The 16,549-nt window shown below is 40.1% G+C and overlaps 1 protein-coding gene across 17 annotated transcripts in view; it reads right to left on the bottom strand.

Moving 5' to 3' along the window:
• Nucleotides 1-16,549, bottom strand: part of BAZ2B (bromodomain adjacent to zinc finger domain 2B) — a 183,636-nt gene that overhangs the window by 84,980 nt on the left and 82,107 nt on the right. The gene's annotated exons all lie outside the window — the stretch shown is intronic.

The following is a 16,549-nucleotide window of genomic DNA, read 5'->3' on the forward strand; positions in this document are numbered from 1 at the left end:
AAAACAATAATAAAATATATAAAACCATCCCCATTAAAATCACAAATATTGACATCAAATCCACGGCTGCAAAACAAAATCCAAAACAGCCATCAAAACTAAGACATCAAAGGAAACATGTCAAAGTAAATGTTGATCAATGTAACTATAATACTGACATGACACTGAGGCTTTATCCAAGTGTGTTCCGAGAGACATCAGAATTTTGTTTTTAACTTAAGACTAAACCTTAATTGTACCCAGTTAGTTCATTACTCTAAACTGTAGCAGATGGCTGACATTGTAAGAGATAATCCCTGAAAGAGTCATTAGTGAGGATCAGCAATAATTAGACTGCAACCCCAAAGGTTCACGAGAAAGAATAAAAAAAAGTATCAATATATGGATGAAAAGCAACAAGTGCTTATTACATTTTTGTTCTTCTGCCAATGCCAATGGCACTGGCACGTATGCCTGCATACAATTAAATAACCTTGTTAAAGCTAAAACACGCTTTACATAATATACGGACTTCCCTTCCTCTCCTCTACTTCCAAGTTGCTCTGGCATGGATGGAAGTTTCTCTTCACCTCACTTAGTGATGGGGGAAGTGTTTTCAAGGGACATGGGACCCCAGCTGAACTAAAAAGAATGAACTGTGTGCAGCTTTCAAAACAGCCACCCAAAGTATTCTAACTGCCGTATGAATATTTCAAAGGCTAACTGAAACACACTCAAGCAAACCAATAAATAAATGATGTATTTCATAAAACCAGCATTCCAATCAAATTAAAAACTGCATATTCTAGAGCAAGATGACTGCATTAAGTTCCAACATCACCAATTTTGCTTTCTCATGTCAAGCATACTAGAAAGTGTTGGCTTACTCTGTATTGTGAAGTGCATCTCACAGAACTGGATTCATCTGTATTTCTATCATGTATATATGCATGTAGTTTTAATTTTCTCAATCTATGAATTTTTAATTGTTTTAATTGTTTCAAAAAACAATTCTGTTTTTAGCAGCTTCTATTTTTATCTGTAAGCCGCCTTGAGTGCCATCAGGGAAATAGGTGAAGTATAAATAAAGAAGAAGAAGAAGAAGAGGAGGAGGAGGAGGAGGAGGAGGAGGAGGAGGAAGTAGTATGATTTTCTAATTACTCCCTGTATTACAGGTTCTTGGCTGGAATATGTTGGCCACTGGAGAGAACTGGTCCCATTTATCTACATTGACAAATGGTCTGCAACATAAGTCCGCATATTCTCCCTCTGTATGTGCTTAGGGTAATTGAAGTGATCAAGATGAATATGTGCCCAAAATTGCTTTGTATCCTTTGCATGTGGTCCTCAAAAGGTTTTCCATACACACATACACATACAGTACACCTCTCTCACATCTCCTGAAACGTTTTTGGGTGACTGAAGGTATGAGATTGCTATAAACATATCGTAAGGTGGTTCAGATTCACAGACTTGTCTTATACTCCAGTTTGTGTAGAGACTGAGTAATCATAGCCATCTTCCAGCAGCCTCTATATTCTTTTCCATATCACAAAAGGTATCTGAGAAAGATTTACAATTTAGTTTTAAAAGGTGCCTTTTAAATAAAGAATCCTAATTTATCACCATTTCCAATTGGTTGTTACCATATATGTTGCCGCATCAGGTTTTTGTTTTGTCTGCCTCATACTCCTCTTCCCGCCCGCCCCACTCATATTCCAGGCGAGCACATTCAGCAGTGCCAAAATTAGGAACCGGTCCTTCCGCTCTGTAAGATTTTACTAAAGGTAGTTACACAAAGACGGGTTGGATCAAGCATTAGCAGTACTTTTATATCATGCCCGTGTCCATGATTGTGAATCGTGATGCAACAGTGAATATTTTTCAGCACTAGAAGAATTGGGGTAGGAGAGGCAGGATGATTAGAAAGGCAAAACCTCTGGAGAAATATGAGCTAAATGTCACAACACATCTCTACCCTTGCACAATAGACCCTGACTCTCAGGCTCATGCTGCTGTCTTCTGAGAACAAGAATTACAGGTAATTAATTTTATTCCTTGACACAGTGTCTTCATAATTGGCATAATGGGAAATGAAGTACATAAAATCTACAGGAAAATGTTTAATGAAGTTTTACTAAAACAGATATTTCAAGTTTGCCAAAGAATTGTGGAGGATAGTTACTCTCACAAATGTAGGGCTAATATGCTGCTCTGACATTTGTTGCTAGATGATTCTACAGCAGTTGTTGGCATTTAAAGTCCCAAAAGTCATGGCATAATGGGTGATAAGGTCCAGAACAGGCTTCCTCAACCTTGGCCCTCCAGATGTTTTTGGCTTGCAACTCCCATGATCCCTAGCTAGCAGGACCAGTGGTTAGGTGGGAATTGTAGTCCCAAAACATCTGGAGGGCCAAGGCTGAGGAAGCCTGGTCCAGAACCTCATCTCCCTTTCCATACATGTGAGCAAGGAACATAGAGCATTGTGTAGTACCCAGGGTTTGCTGAGGTATGATAAGATGCTATATCCCCCCTATTTTTTCAGTAGACCTTGTTGGTCTCATATAGCAGAAAAATCTCCCTCTGCCAACTGGGCTGCACTTCCTAACCCACATGCAAACTGACAACACACACTATTATTTTGTGGATCCATGGTGAATTGGGGAGTGTCCCTGAGCCCCTGAACCCAACAGGATCCAATAGTGAAGAAGGTTGCAGCGATCCAGAGTTACAAAATTTTACAAAATTTTATTTGCAGCCTTAGGACTAACTTAAATACTGTGGGTAGTATTCAACTAAGTTTTACTCAAGTAAACTTATTAAAATATGATGGATCGAACTCAAGCATGTTCGGTAATCTACTGGGTCCACTCAGAGTAAAACTTATCTGAATGCCAACCAGTCAATTTTGATGCATCTACTCGAACTACATCTGGAGCCAACCCTTAAAGTTTTGGATGTGAACTGCAACCTGATGCACACTTACCGGTACTTGGAAGCAAGTCCAGTTGAGTGTAGTGAGACTCACTTCAAAGGAAACATGCATATGATCAAGCAGTACAACTGCTTATTTATAAAGCACTGTATTGACAGTCATTAAAATCTGCATCAGTTGCCAAGGCAACCACTTAACTGTCAAGAAGAAGAGGTGTAGAATTTTAATCCTCTACTGGCATCCTGGACTCTTACCATACTGCCCTCCTCGTTTCCACCAGCGCCACACAGTGGAGCAAGAAAAAGTGCTAACACAACACTGCCCAATAGCTATGGCTAATGTTACATTATCACTGGCACAAGACCATGACAATATATATGCCGTACATTGAAGTCTGCCAGCAATACAGGTGGTGGTGTTTTTTGTTGTTGTTGTTCTTTCAATGTTTTAGTTCCATTACATACAATGGGTCTGGAAACTCATTGTATGTAACAGAACAGACCCCACATAACTAAAATATTGAAAGAATGAAAGAAAACCTGTATTGTAGGCAGACTTCAATACATGTATTGTTGTCTGAAATGTTTTTAGCTCTCACCAGTGTCACAGCACTGCAACCGAAGCTTGAATCCAATTAGCAAATATAACAAGTAAGCTACTTGAGAATAACAAATCGGGAATGATATTTTTGTAAAGCCTAATTCCAACCTAATCTATTGTTGAGCTATCCCGAAATACAAATATAAAAATACCAAGTTAATGACTGCAATTTTCCAATTGCTCACTCTGAAACAGTCCCACGGAAAAGCAGGGAGATTTTAGCTCCACTTATCATTGTGTAGAATTGTTTTGTTGCTCAAGATTTTGATTGAAATATATATTGTACCCCAGCATAGCAGACCTTCCTACTACTAGCAAATTGTACACAGGAGAATCTATCAACCTTCTCCAACCTGCTGTTCAGGACTATAACTCCCATCATACTGGCTGGAGCAAAATGGGAGTTGTAGTCTGGAAGACACCATCATAGGGAAGATCATATATCATTACAATCGCTCTCTCTCTCTCTCTCTTGCTCTCTCTCTCTCTCTGGCATTCTACTTCACCACATTCTTTCTCAAAATGTCTTCTTGTATATACAACAGGAAAAAAAGATGGCAAAAATAACTACAGCCATCTGACAATAAATAAAAAACCAAATAAAGTTGGCATAATTAAGTGCCAAAGGTTTTGATATCAACCAAGTCAAGATAACACTTCAGTTTCTATACATCTAAGAAAGTATATGCACAGTTAAAATTAGATTATAAGCAGTTATTTTGTGATAACTGATGATGGGAAGTTGTTTTACTACTGTACCTTCAAACATAAAATATTATTCCATATGTCTTGAGTCCTTACAGTGCATGTCAGAGATAAGCCACAGTTACAATATTTTAGGAACGGAATTGGGGGGAAGGGAGGAAAGGACAGAGTCTTCTTGATAAAAAAAATGTGATGCCATGATAAAGGCAGCACAATTTTAAATTCTTTCACACTGTTATAAAATTTCTAGAAGAATGAACATGAGGCTTATCCAGTCTCCAATGTTTACCCTGGAAAACGAGGAATGGTGGTTTTAAGTGTTTGCACTAGAAGTGGTATTGTTGGTGCAATACCAATGTAAGGCCATACTACCAGAACCTAAAGCCAAAGATTTGTTCAAGTACTTGGCTATATACCCCACTTCTCACCGGCTACTTCCCAGACTTTTGGACTGCTTTTGAACTTCTTCTCATCCCCTTGGACCACATAATCTCCCAACCACAGCTTCCTGAGGAATGTGTGGAAAATGTGGGGGAAAGCATTTTATTCAATACTAGGAGGCACTGATGGTGTCTACAGCAATTTTCAATGAACATTTTCATCTAATTTACCTTTTTCTCACATGCAGGCCCAAACTTAATGTTCATTTGGTAGTAAGCTCCACTTACTTCTGAGTCCAGAAGTAATACTTTGAAAAATGTATTTTGAAAAGTAAAACTATTTTCTCTCTTTTACATTTGTGGTGGCTTCTGTTTCAGCAGTCAGAAACACTTCAGGCAAAAGGGATGTGAGAAATCTCACTGAGGATTCTGCAGTCTGTTCAGATAAATATCTGGTATATCCAGAGGACATGAGGAAGGAGTGGGGGAGGGATTAAATGCAGTTTTGAAACATTTAAAGGGTAAATAGCTTAGCCTGTTCTAGTAGTACCAACAGGTACCTATCCTCTAGCTCCAGGAAGGTTTCAAGGACTTGCAACGCTGAAAAGGGATCAATCAAGGTCTAAGCTGACAGCTAATTTTGTCTTTTCCCCTTGACATCACTGTATATGGGAGAATCCAAAAGGTGTTGTCATGCAGGAGTTAATGTAGAAGAGGGTATTTCAAAGGCTTGCCTAAACTGCACAAATACAGAACTTTGTAAAATACATTACAATAAAACTCCTCCCTTGCCTGGAAGACACAGACATTCTTTTCTATGGAGTTGCTTCTCTAAAGGAACCCAATGTACAATATAAACCATTCTTAGTAAAAAAGAAAATTCTAGGAAATAGGAAACGTGATTTGGATTTCAATCCTTTGCATTGTTACCCGGGAGTATGCCCTGCTGAATGCAGTAGGCTTTACTTCTGGTGTAAACATGCATATAGTGTTCTGCTGTCGAGCTTTTAGTACTTAACAATTGAGAAAGAGACTTCTGAGAAGTCAAATTCAGTATGTTATTGTCAAACTCTGAATTACTATCGATGTGGGCAAGGATCAGAAAAGCACCTCACTTCCTTCTAGACTAGCAAGACCTGTAATACTTCCGATAGAAATCAGGGACTTGGGAAGTCTGACTACAGATCCTTGAGGTAGGGCAGCAAGTCAACAGAGCTAGACATGTTCACTCAAGTCCCACAGTGTTTAATGAAATGTATTCCCATGTAATTGTGCACAGGACTGCAGTCCTAGTCTGCTCCTGAAGCTGCAATGCCATGGTCCCAGCTGTAGTTCTTCTCGGTAGCACATGATGCAATTAGATTATAGCTCAACATGGGCAGAGTCATGCTGAGTAATGCTTGCAGAGAAAGAGGCATAAGGTGAGGCAAGGGCAGCTTCACAAACTAACTTTATGCTCCCAGGTTGCTCTGTTTTTTTATCGCCAATTGCATGCAGGCCAAAGTGGAGAAAGGTGAGCTGAAAATACAGGTGTGCATTCAGCTCAATACATAACAGTATCCTCATTCTGAAAAAAATATGAGTGGAACCATATGATCAAAGATATTGACCATTTTCTCTTCTTCAGGGAAGCTGCTGAAATAAAGCACATACCTCTTTAAAGGTAACCACTTAGAATGACCGTAACAGTTTTTATCCACATCCAGAGTTGGGGAGGATCATCACACTGGGGAACTGCTGATTGTCACCATTCTTTTCCAGCCAAGGAGGATCCATAGCACAAAGCTAGCTGAAAGTGCGGCCTCGAATCAACACAGCCAGAACCATCATAACTGAACTCTGTGAAGCTTCTCTGATTCTGTTGAACAAGCTCTACTGAACTGCTCCAGAGAAAGCATCGAAGCAAGGTGGAGCTGCATCAAAGAGGCATCGTACAACAAAGCTACGTCCTCTTTTGACGAAAGAGAGCAGCAGAAATCACCACTGGGAGGAGCACAGAGAGAAGAAACACTATGGTGCACCTGTAGAAGCAAAACCAGGTGCTTTCATCAGCCCCACCTGCAATAAAACATGTCCCTCCTGTATCGATCTCTACAGCCACAGCAGGCACTGTAACTCTCCCAACAGTTTGACTTTGCCCCCAGAAGGTGCACTCTTCCACCATCTCCCAGGACAGATGCCAACAAACAATGGCAATGCCTTATGAAGAAAAGTAACTTCTAAATATCTCATATGAGCTAATTTACTTTATTGTCAAAACATTTCTGTTGCACAAAGCAATACCCAAAGCAGCTTTCAATCAACAACCTTTTTTAAAATTAAAATATTTTTTTGCAACCAATGGTGGATTTGCTTTAACACAACAATTAGGATTCTGTGGCTTTTCAGAGGGTGCTGGGCTCCACCTCCCATCAGCCTCTGCCAGCATGGACACAACTGTCAGGGATGATGGGAGTTCAAGTCCAGATTCTGCTTACACAACTTTCACCAATTCCCCCTCCACCTACTGCAGCCTTCTGTCCCATGCAAGTCTAGAGGGTGCAATTACCCCCAGAAACAACTGGAGGCAGGGCTAAAATTAGAATGGGTGCCCTGCCTTGCATGTGTTGGTCATTTCCGCTAAACCAAATCACCCAAGATTTATGAAAACAATCGGCAGCAACAAGGGAGGCGGTTAGGGAGAATCAGCAAGGCCCATAGGCTCACTTGAACAAGACTTTTTTCATGGCAACAAGATGTTATCAGCGAAGGGACCAAGCAGGTGTCCTGGGAAACGGTGTACCCACCCACGAAACTTGCAGGTTTGATTGATGTTGTTTATTTATTTTTTAGTAAGAAATGCAAGGATTAAAAAAAAGGAGGAAGAGGGAAAACACAGGAAAACAAACTTTGTTCTAGCTGTGTGAATAATTTGGTGTTCCTTCCTACCGCTGCAAAGTCCTTACCATTTAACTGGGGTCTATGAGACATACAATTTACATCTACTAACACGGATATAATTGTAAACAATCAAGATGTAGGAAGCGCAGCTGAAGCTCTCTGTATGGATACTAGGAGATGAAGGCATACATAACCTATACTAAACCACTGCACCGGCTGTGATTATACTCCTAGGACCAATTCAGTAAGCTACTGTTAACCTTTAAAGCTCTCCACAGCCTGGGCCCTGCATATCTCAACAACCCTTAATAACAGCTCCCACTCATACTTCTGATATGTAATCAGACCTTGATTCCCATTTCTCCTTTGCGTGAAGTGGGAACCAAGGAAGCTAGAAGCAAGGCCTGAACATTAGCTGCCAGAACGCTACAGAATGATTTCCTCCTAGGGTGCCCACTTATATGCTGCCAAAAAAAGGAGAGGACAAAAGAGAACACAGATTGGCGTAAAATCTGCATGTGCTATTTTAGATGCATAGGTGTGAATTTAAAAATAATTCCTATAATTTAGATAGAAATACAAGACACCTCTCCATAGCGGAGAAGACTGCAACCAGGGAATCTGTGCACCTGCGCAAGTGCCAAGAGTCAATAGGCAATTTCACAGCCCCAGGCTCTCTCTCCCCATCAGGTTCTTTGGATCGGACAGTGGGCTCCTTTAAGCACTGTGACACTCCCCCCCCCCCCAGCATGTATGGGACAGAAAAGAGTGATTTCAATTATTTTTTAAAAAACACTTGACATTTCAGTGGGAGGTTTGCGTTCCAAAAGTCGTCTCTACTGCGAGCAGCATATGATGTATTGCACAGGGATGTGGTGCATGTGAAAAATCACACTCTCGTGCACATATGGAAGTGCTTTCTACAGTCTTCGAATCCCAGCTTCAAAAGCCTATTTGCTTCAGTGGAATATTTTAGCACCTTCTCATGTAATCAGAGGAGTTACACATGCATTTACTCTGTCCATTTGAAAACCAATGGAACTTTACAAAACTTAAGTTTGACTTGATTGGTTCCTGTGTTAAGAGAGTCAACTTATTCGGTGCCAAAGGTACATTGTAACGGTAGCTGGGCTGAGGTTATCTGTATTCCCTATTTCCTTTGTGTACACCTTTGATAAAGAACTAGGCATTTGTTAGTATTTTTCTCGTAGCAGATGTCAAAGGCTGTGAGCTGTTGCTGCAAATGCTCATTCTTCATAGAACAACTTTTATTAAAACTTGACATTTTAGCAGAACAAACCATTTAAAAAATATATATATATCATTGTTGTTATACCAGAGGCTATCAATATAATCCTGAAGGTCCCTTAAAGCTGTTCAGATTGAAGGATACAAAATGGGATATTGCATAGTGCACATGTGAATATTTAGGGCAGCACTACTCAGATGAGAACATGGCTTGTCCTACTTGACCTGTGACCCCCTGCCCAACCCAAACGGTGCCCCCGAGCCATGTCTACCAAGAAACTCGATAAACCTCTCATTTCTGCTGTCTACCTAGGACTGCAAAATCAGAAGCAGTTATTGACCACTTGGCATATCGCATTACATGGCCAGTGGGCTACATTTTGTTTGATCAGTCATAAATTGTGCAAGCCTAGACCAGGCTGCTGAGCTAGGCTTTATCCTTAAGCACTCCAGGCTGGTTGTTCTGGGTCTACTGCATGTGCACCAGGTCACCCTTAATTTTATGATCTGCCATGTCACAAGCTGCTGGTATACAAGCACGATGCATTACAAGAGTTTGTGGGGAGAGGTACAGGGATGTTTCCTTGCAATCGTAACCTTGTGAATGACTTTCCTGAAGGAAACGTAAGAACATAAGAAAAGGAGCCTGATGGTTCACGCCAATGGCTTATCTAGTCCAGCATCATGTTGTCACAATGGCTGACCAGATGTCTGTGGGAAACCCACATGCAGGGTTCAAGCACAAAAGAACACGTTGCTCTCCTGTGGTTTCCAGCAGAGCACAGCCATCTTAGCTAGTAGCCATTGACAGAATTCTCATCCACTAATTTATCTAATCTTTTTCCAAAGCCATCTAGGTTGGTGGCCACAGTTTCATAGCTTAACTATGCGCTACAGTGTGTATTTTGGGCTCCCAATCCAATAAAATCACTTTAGCTTGTCATGTAAAAGAAGTAAAAGAAGAATCCTGTTTTTGGAAAGTAAACAATGTGCAGGGTTCCACCAATAAACATGATTCTGAAGCCTGTAACAAAACCAGAAATTTAAGTCTTTTGCAGGCCTTGTGTTTTACTCCTTCAAAGTGATATTAAACTCGTGTACAGCACAGCTATTCCAATGGTTACAGCTGTTAAGGGTAGGTTTATATTCCAGTGCAGTGGTACCTCAGGTTACAGACGCTTCAGGTTACAGACTCCGCTAACCCAGAAATAGTACCTCGGGTTAAGAACTTTGCTTCAGAATGAGAACAGAAATCGTGCTCTGGCGGCGCGGCAGCAGCAGGAGGCCCCATTAGCTAAAGTGGTGCTTCAGGTTAAGAACAGTTTCAGGTTAAGAATGGACCTCCAGAACGAATAAAGTTCTTAACCCAAGGTACCAGTGTACTAGCAGAGGAGTATAGATTGCCTCCTCAGACAGATATTGAATAAAACTGCTGCCAGAAAGCAGTTACCAATACGTTAAAATGACCTTCTTTGGATTTTGAAATACCGACATTGGATTGCTAATCCCATTTAAGAATTCAATTCCCCAAACTACTTATTCTAAATTAACCTGGAAATAGTCATTATGTTACAAGGAATTAAACTGGACAGTTTAACTTGATTTCAGCTTCATGCTACAGGTTTCTCGCTTTCCACTTATTACCTATTTCTTGGTGTAATCTACACAAGTATTAAAAAAATGCTGTGGAAATGCTTTTAAAAAACGTTTTGAAAAATACATTGAATTTGGCATAGCTCGCTGTCGCCATCTAGTATCACATTTGTATATTGCACTTTACAACACATTTAAAACGTTTTATTTGCAGCTGTATAGCTGAGTCCCACCACACTTACAGCCACGCTTGGTGGGGACATGGGACAGGGCCTTCTCGGTGGCTGCACCCAGACTCTGGAACTCCCATCCTAGACAAGTTGACTGGCTCACTCACTGTTGTTCTTCTGCCAGAAGGGGAAGACCCTTTTGTTCCAGCAGGCCTTTGGGAACTGACTGTTTTTAATGGAAAGGGTGGTGCTGTGATGTTTTTATTGTCGTTATTATCTGTATCTTTAATAGATCTTTCTATATGTTGTTTTAATTCTATTGGTGTTTAACTACTTCTTACTTATTATATTTTCTATGTTTTTAGCTTTTTCTATTTTATCTGCATTTTTTTTACCTATAAGCCACCCCTGGGGAAAAGGTGGGATATATAATAATACCAATGATGATGATGATGATATTAATAATGCCTTTCCTAGGGAATTTCTTAAAAGTCCTGTTCATTCATTGATGGTTGCCTTTGCATTTGAAGAAGGATTTTTTATTTTCAATCAAGTTATGCTAACACTTATATTAATCAGTAAGGATAAAACTACCTTATTTTCATAAATATTTTACCTACATAAATGCTAAACTTTCTTACAGAGCTGTTTCAGTGTTCTACCGTGTCATCACTAGGAGAAAACTACATCCCCCTAAGGATAAAATATGCTGCAGCTTGGGTGGAAAAACATGACGTTCCCACTGTGATTTAAATGCCCCTAAAGCCTCTAGAGCTACAGAAGCATTTCTCACTAATTTACTTTAAAACAAAAAAAAAAAAAATGTGCTCTTCAGCACTAATTTCATCAACAAACTGCATCAAAAAGTGATTACACTGCATCCCTTTCTCCATACTTGCATGTGACGTATATCCTTGCAACATAACTTTTTCGGTTAAAATAAATGTAACGTTCTCTAATTTGTGCTGTCATCTAATTAAAGAAATCTTATTATCATTATCAATTGGCAAATATCAACCAATTAATTGAACATAGCTTAATCAATTAAATGAGTACAGGTGGTGCAGATAAAATTCTACTCGGGCAACAGAACTTCAACTTCTTCTCATCTCACCCCCCTCCCATATCTGCTCCATAGGGTCCCCCAGGTCTCTGGAGCAGATTTTGAGGGTACACCGGGTGGGGCTACAAGGGAAAGGAGAATGAAGATCCATCACAGAAGCGGAACAACATTGCATACAATCCTACGAAATTACATTTTTAACAGGATAGTAGGTTCTGAATAATTTTGTTTGCATGATGCATACATATGTCATAACAGGCACCACCTTACAAAATAAATTCCTTGCTTCCTCTAAGTTGGCACCTCCAAATTTAGTAAGAATGTGTATTAAAAACAATTAAGATTTTTTAAAAGAAATATGATGCCCAATTACTCAACAGCACATTTTTAAATCAACCAAAGCATTTCAAAATCATTAAGTCTAACTAATTCATGTTCTTGGGACGCGGGTGGTGCTGTGGTCTAAACCACTGAGCCTCTCGGGCTTGCTGATCAGGAGGTCGGCGGTTCGAATCCCTGCGACTGGGTGAGCTCCAGTTGCTCGGTCCCAGCTCCCGCCAACCTAGCAGTTCAAAAGCACGCCAGTGCAAGTAGATAAATGGGAAGGTAATTATTTTGCAGCGGGAAGGTAAATGGTGTTTCCATGCGCTGCTCTGGTTCGCCAGAAGCGGCTTAGTCATGCTGGCCACATGACCCGGAAGCTGTACGCCGGCTCCCTCAGCCAATAAAGTGAGATGAGCGCCACAACCCCAGAGTAGTTCACGACTGGACTTAACTGTCAGGGGTCCTTTACCTTTACAAATTCATGTTCTAAACCTTACAGGCCTAATTTTTATATATTATATTTTAGCTTAGCTCAGTCATTCACAAGGAACAAAAATGAGTGGCGATTCCTTTGAAACAAAAAGCCACGCATAAAATATAAGGTAAAATACAGAATACTAGGCCAATAAGTATCCAATCAGCTCAGCATGCATCAGCAGCAAATTAATATGGCTTACAGCACTTCTAAAGGATGCCCTTACTTTGGCAATTTGCCAGAGGACAACAGTGGAACAGCCACTAAGCACTTCAGTCTTTGATCTCTTGCTGAAACAATCCTGATGGATGCATGATGTAGCCAGGTGGGCATATTTACTCCATCTTCCAACTTGCTACAGGGCATTAAGAAGGAGCAAACTATAGGTCAGCGCAGAGATAACACTGCCCATATGCAGCTTGGCTACTGGAAGGACCAGAATTTAAATCACTACTTATTCAGCTTTATTAACTTTTTATAAAGTTAGTCATAAGTGCCATTTCCCACACATAAAACCTGAACTGAGAGCATACATAATTCCTGTGTACTTTCTTCTGACTTTTCCATCAGGTAAAAGTTTTATAAGACTATTGTAAGCTCATGGTATTATTTTCACAGCATGCACACTGTGGAAACATGCACTGGAAAGTCAAGATTCATATATTACAAGCAGAGGAGGAGAACCTGTGACTGTGAGATGTTGCTGGACTAGTGCTTCCATCATCCCTTACCATTGGTCATTCTAGCTGGGGCTGATGGGAGTTGGAGTTCACCAACACCTAGAGGGCCACAGGTTCCTCATTCCTATATTAAAGGATAAAGCACGGAGTTGCTGAATTTTAAGTTGTACACACTTCTATTGCATCCTCTGAACTGGCCCTAAGATACAGTGGGCGCTCGGGTTGCGGACGTGATCCGTGCAGGAAACACATTCGCAAGCCACAGCACCACGTCTGCGCACGCACAGGTTGTGATTAAGTGCTTCTGCGCATGCGCCGAAACCCAGAAGTAACCTGTTCTGGTACTTCCGGGTTCAGTGCGATGCGCAACTCGAAATCGCGCAACCCCAAGCGTCTGTGACCCAAGGTATGACTGTATAGCTTCATGCATGTGCCTACAGACAACATATTCATTTAGAAAAGAGCCTGAATTGGTCTTCCTATATTTCTGGTAAATTTTCTTCGGTTGGCTCTCTAGCAACCATCATTTAAATAAGGACTATGATATTGCTGAGTTTAAAATTGTATAATTTTTAGTTTAGTCTGGCAATTGAATATGTTCAGTTGTGTTTGTATATTTTTGTTCTGTGTACAGAAAATGTACAGCCGGTGGCTCATGCAAATAAATAAATATCTATTTATATATATACAATGTTAAAATATTAAACCATTCAGGTAGAATGATTGATTCCTTGAAAATTAGCAGTGGCATTTTTTACTTTGACAGTTCTGGCATTCTGTTCTAGCAACTGCTTCCAAAGAGGAAGTATTTCATTATCTCTAGGCTTTCAAATGATCACATGATTTCTACAAAATTATTTTAGGAGACTGTTACAATCATATCCACAATATATTGCCATAATCCAGCCCTGTACACACAGCTCTGCAATAACAGTTTTTATCACCATGATCAAGGGCAACAGCTTCTATGATAAAACACAACAGAAGAATCTGTGCATGACACAGCTACAGTACGAAGACGTAAAGCCACGCCACTGAAACCAGGCACTACCAGATGCAATAGGACTTTGGCTGGACTCCACAGATGCATGTCCTACTCAGAGCAGACTCATTAAAGGTAGTGGAGGTGACTAATTTAGGTTTGTTAATATCAGTAGGTCTACACTGAGTAGGACTTAGCTGAATACAATCCATATTCACGAGGAAGGATGGAATATAAATTTACTTGTCAGCTTTTTTGAAAAGCAACAGATGAACTGCATGAGCCAGAAAATGGTTCTTCATAAAAGACTTGAGGTTGCTTGACATTTAATGAAAATGGGCAATGGGAGATTCAAGAAGAAGAAGAAAGCAGATATCAGTACAAACCAGGACAAAGGCATAAAAAGCCAGGAAGCTGAAGCATGAAGACACAACTCCACAAATTTAATATTCCCAATGGGCAAGGCTGGATTGTGGGTTGGTTTTTTGTTGTTTTTTGTTTTTGTTTTTTGCACTTCCTTCTTTCATGGAAAATTGAACAGAAACATTGTACTGTTTTTAGAAAATGAAAATAGGCATGCAATAAAGTAAAAAAAAAGACAATGCAATATACCCAGGTTGTTTTATAGCAGGAATAGCCGATGTGGTATCCTTCAGATGCTGCTGGACTACAATTCCCATCTTCCCCAACCACTGACCATGATGTCAAAGCTGATGGGAGTTGTAATCGAACAACATGGGGGAGCAGTGCACTGGCTACCCCGCTTTACGGCATTCAACCTTGGACAACCATTAATAGAAGGTCGGCCATGTTTTTGACCTGTCGTAAACAATGGATATTCTATGGGCAGCAGAAAAATATTGCTGACAAATGTGTTATGGGTAGAAGATGAAAATTCCGGAACAGCATAAACAGGTTCATGGTTAAATACAGGCCAGAAGTTTTAAATAAGTAACAGTGGATATTTTGCATCGACATTTGTGAACAGCATTTCAGTATAAGAAACAACCACAGACACATCACATTCTGCATGCAAACACTAGCATACAAAATAAGCTTACTCTAACTGCAGTGTCGGAATCTATTGACAACTGGAGGAGAACAAACGATAAACATTTTGTATATAGTTCCGAAGCTAGCTGTATTGGACAAGGTGTGTGTGTGTGTGTGTGTGTGTGTGTGTGTGTGTGTGTGAAGTTACCTTCCTTGTTGGTTAAAACAATAATACTGTAATAAAATAGTTTATACAGTACTTATGTAGATTTTGGCCAGATTTTGAAAGAGCGGCATGGAATTTTGCTTAAAGTGGATTTTCAAAAAGTTATTTTCATTTCACTCTTTTAAAATTAGAGTATTTTCCTGCTACTATCAAGTCCAGTTTTAGTGTAACCTTTTGACGTAAATAAAAATGGATGCACTGATGTGCACGTCTAGATGCCCATTCTTAGTCTCCTTTTTACTTTGAGGTTTTCCACACTGCAACATGTCACTTTTTTACTAGCTATGCTTGGTAATAGAAACTAAACCAGGAACCATACATTCATACCCCTCCTTGGGAGGGCTTACAGGTCCTAGATTTAATTTATAGCATCTTCAGTTTAAAATAAAAAAATCTCTGGCAGCAGAGGCCTTGCAGAATTGCTGGCAGCTGAAATAAAGAGTGTCCTAGGACAGACAGACCAACAATAACCTCATATATTCATACAATTACCGGTATATCCCCAAATCATGCCACTAAACTAAAGCCACTGACAGGGTTGACTTTCTTTAGGAAACAACTTGCATTCCGGTATTTGGGAAACAGCTTACAGGACTGGAGAGAGGGGGACGGCGGGAAACAGGACATTGCTATTTGAAGTTAGTAAATTCATGCAGGCTATCTGTAACTAAATGTTGCTGAATCAATAGCTGAGATAACATCTTTTCCTTTTCTTTTGCATAGCTACCAGGGCGCATTTACAAAGCAAAACTAATTTTCCAGCTGCTTCAACAAGGCCTTTTGGCCCTGCACTGGCAAATGACCATGGAGTTGACTTTCACCTGTTCTCTCTGCCATTGCTGCTTTTCAGCAAACCTGGCCTATATCTGTCCTACAGTTTGTCCCTGATCACACTGTAGGCCAATTTAGTCTCCAAAACCTCATGGTTTCTTGACACTTTAGCTTCAAGCAACATGCAACTACCAGAGGCAAAGAGGAATTCCAGGAAAAAGAATATGCTTACAGTGTGATCCTATGCATGTCTACTCAGAATTAAGCTCCAATGAGTTGGATAGGAGTTAGTGCCACGTGTTAAAGAATTGCAACCTTAGATTACTTTTAAAAAGAAAGAAAATCCTACTCATGTTTGGAACTTAATCTACGCCCAATCCATAAGAAATAACCATAGAGCTTTGAGATCTGTATCTCAACCATTAAGAATTATTTATTACCTTTGGTTTGCACTGCTTTGGTTGCTGGTAGAGCAAACTGAAAATAGGTACCGGTATTTTCACACTTCAGCTTGAATAAGCTTGAGTCAGTTTTAGAACTCTGAA

The sequence above is a fragment of the Podarcis gaigeae genome, assembly GCF_964106915.1.
Source record: "Podarcis gaigeae genome assembly, chromosome: 1".
In the NCBI taxonomy this organism is placed as follows: Eukaryota; Metazoa; Chordata; class Lepidosauria; order Squamata; family Lacertidae; genus Podarcis; species Podarcis gaigeae.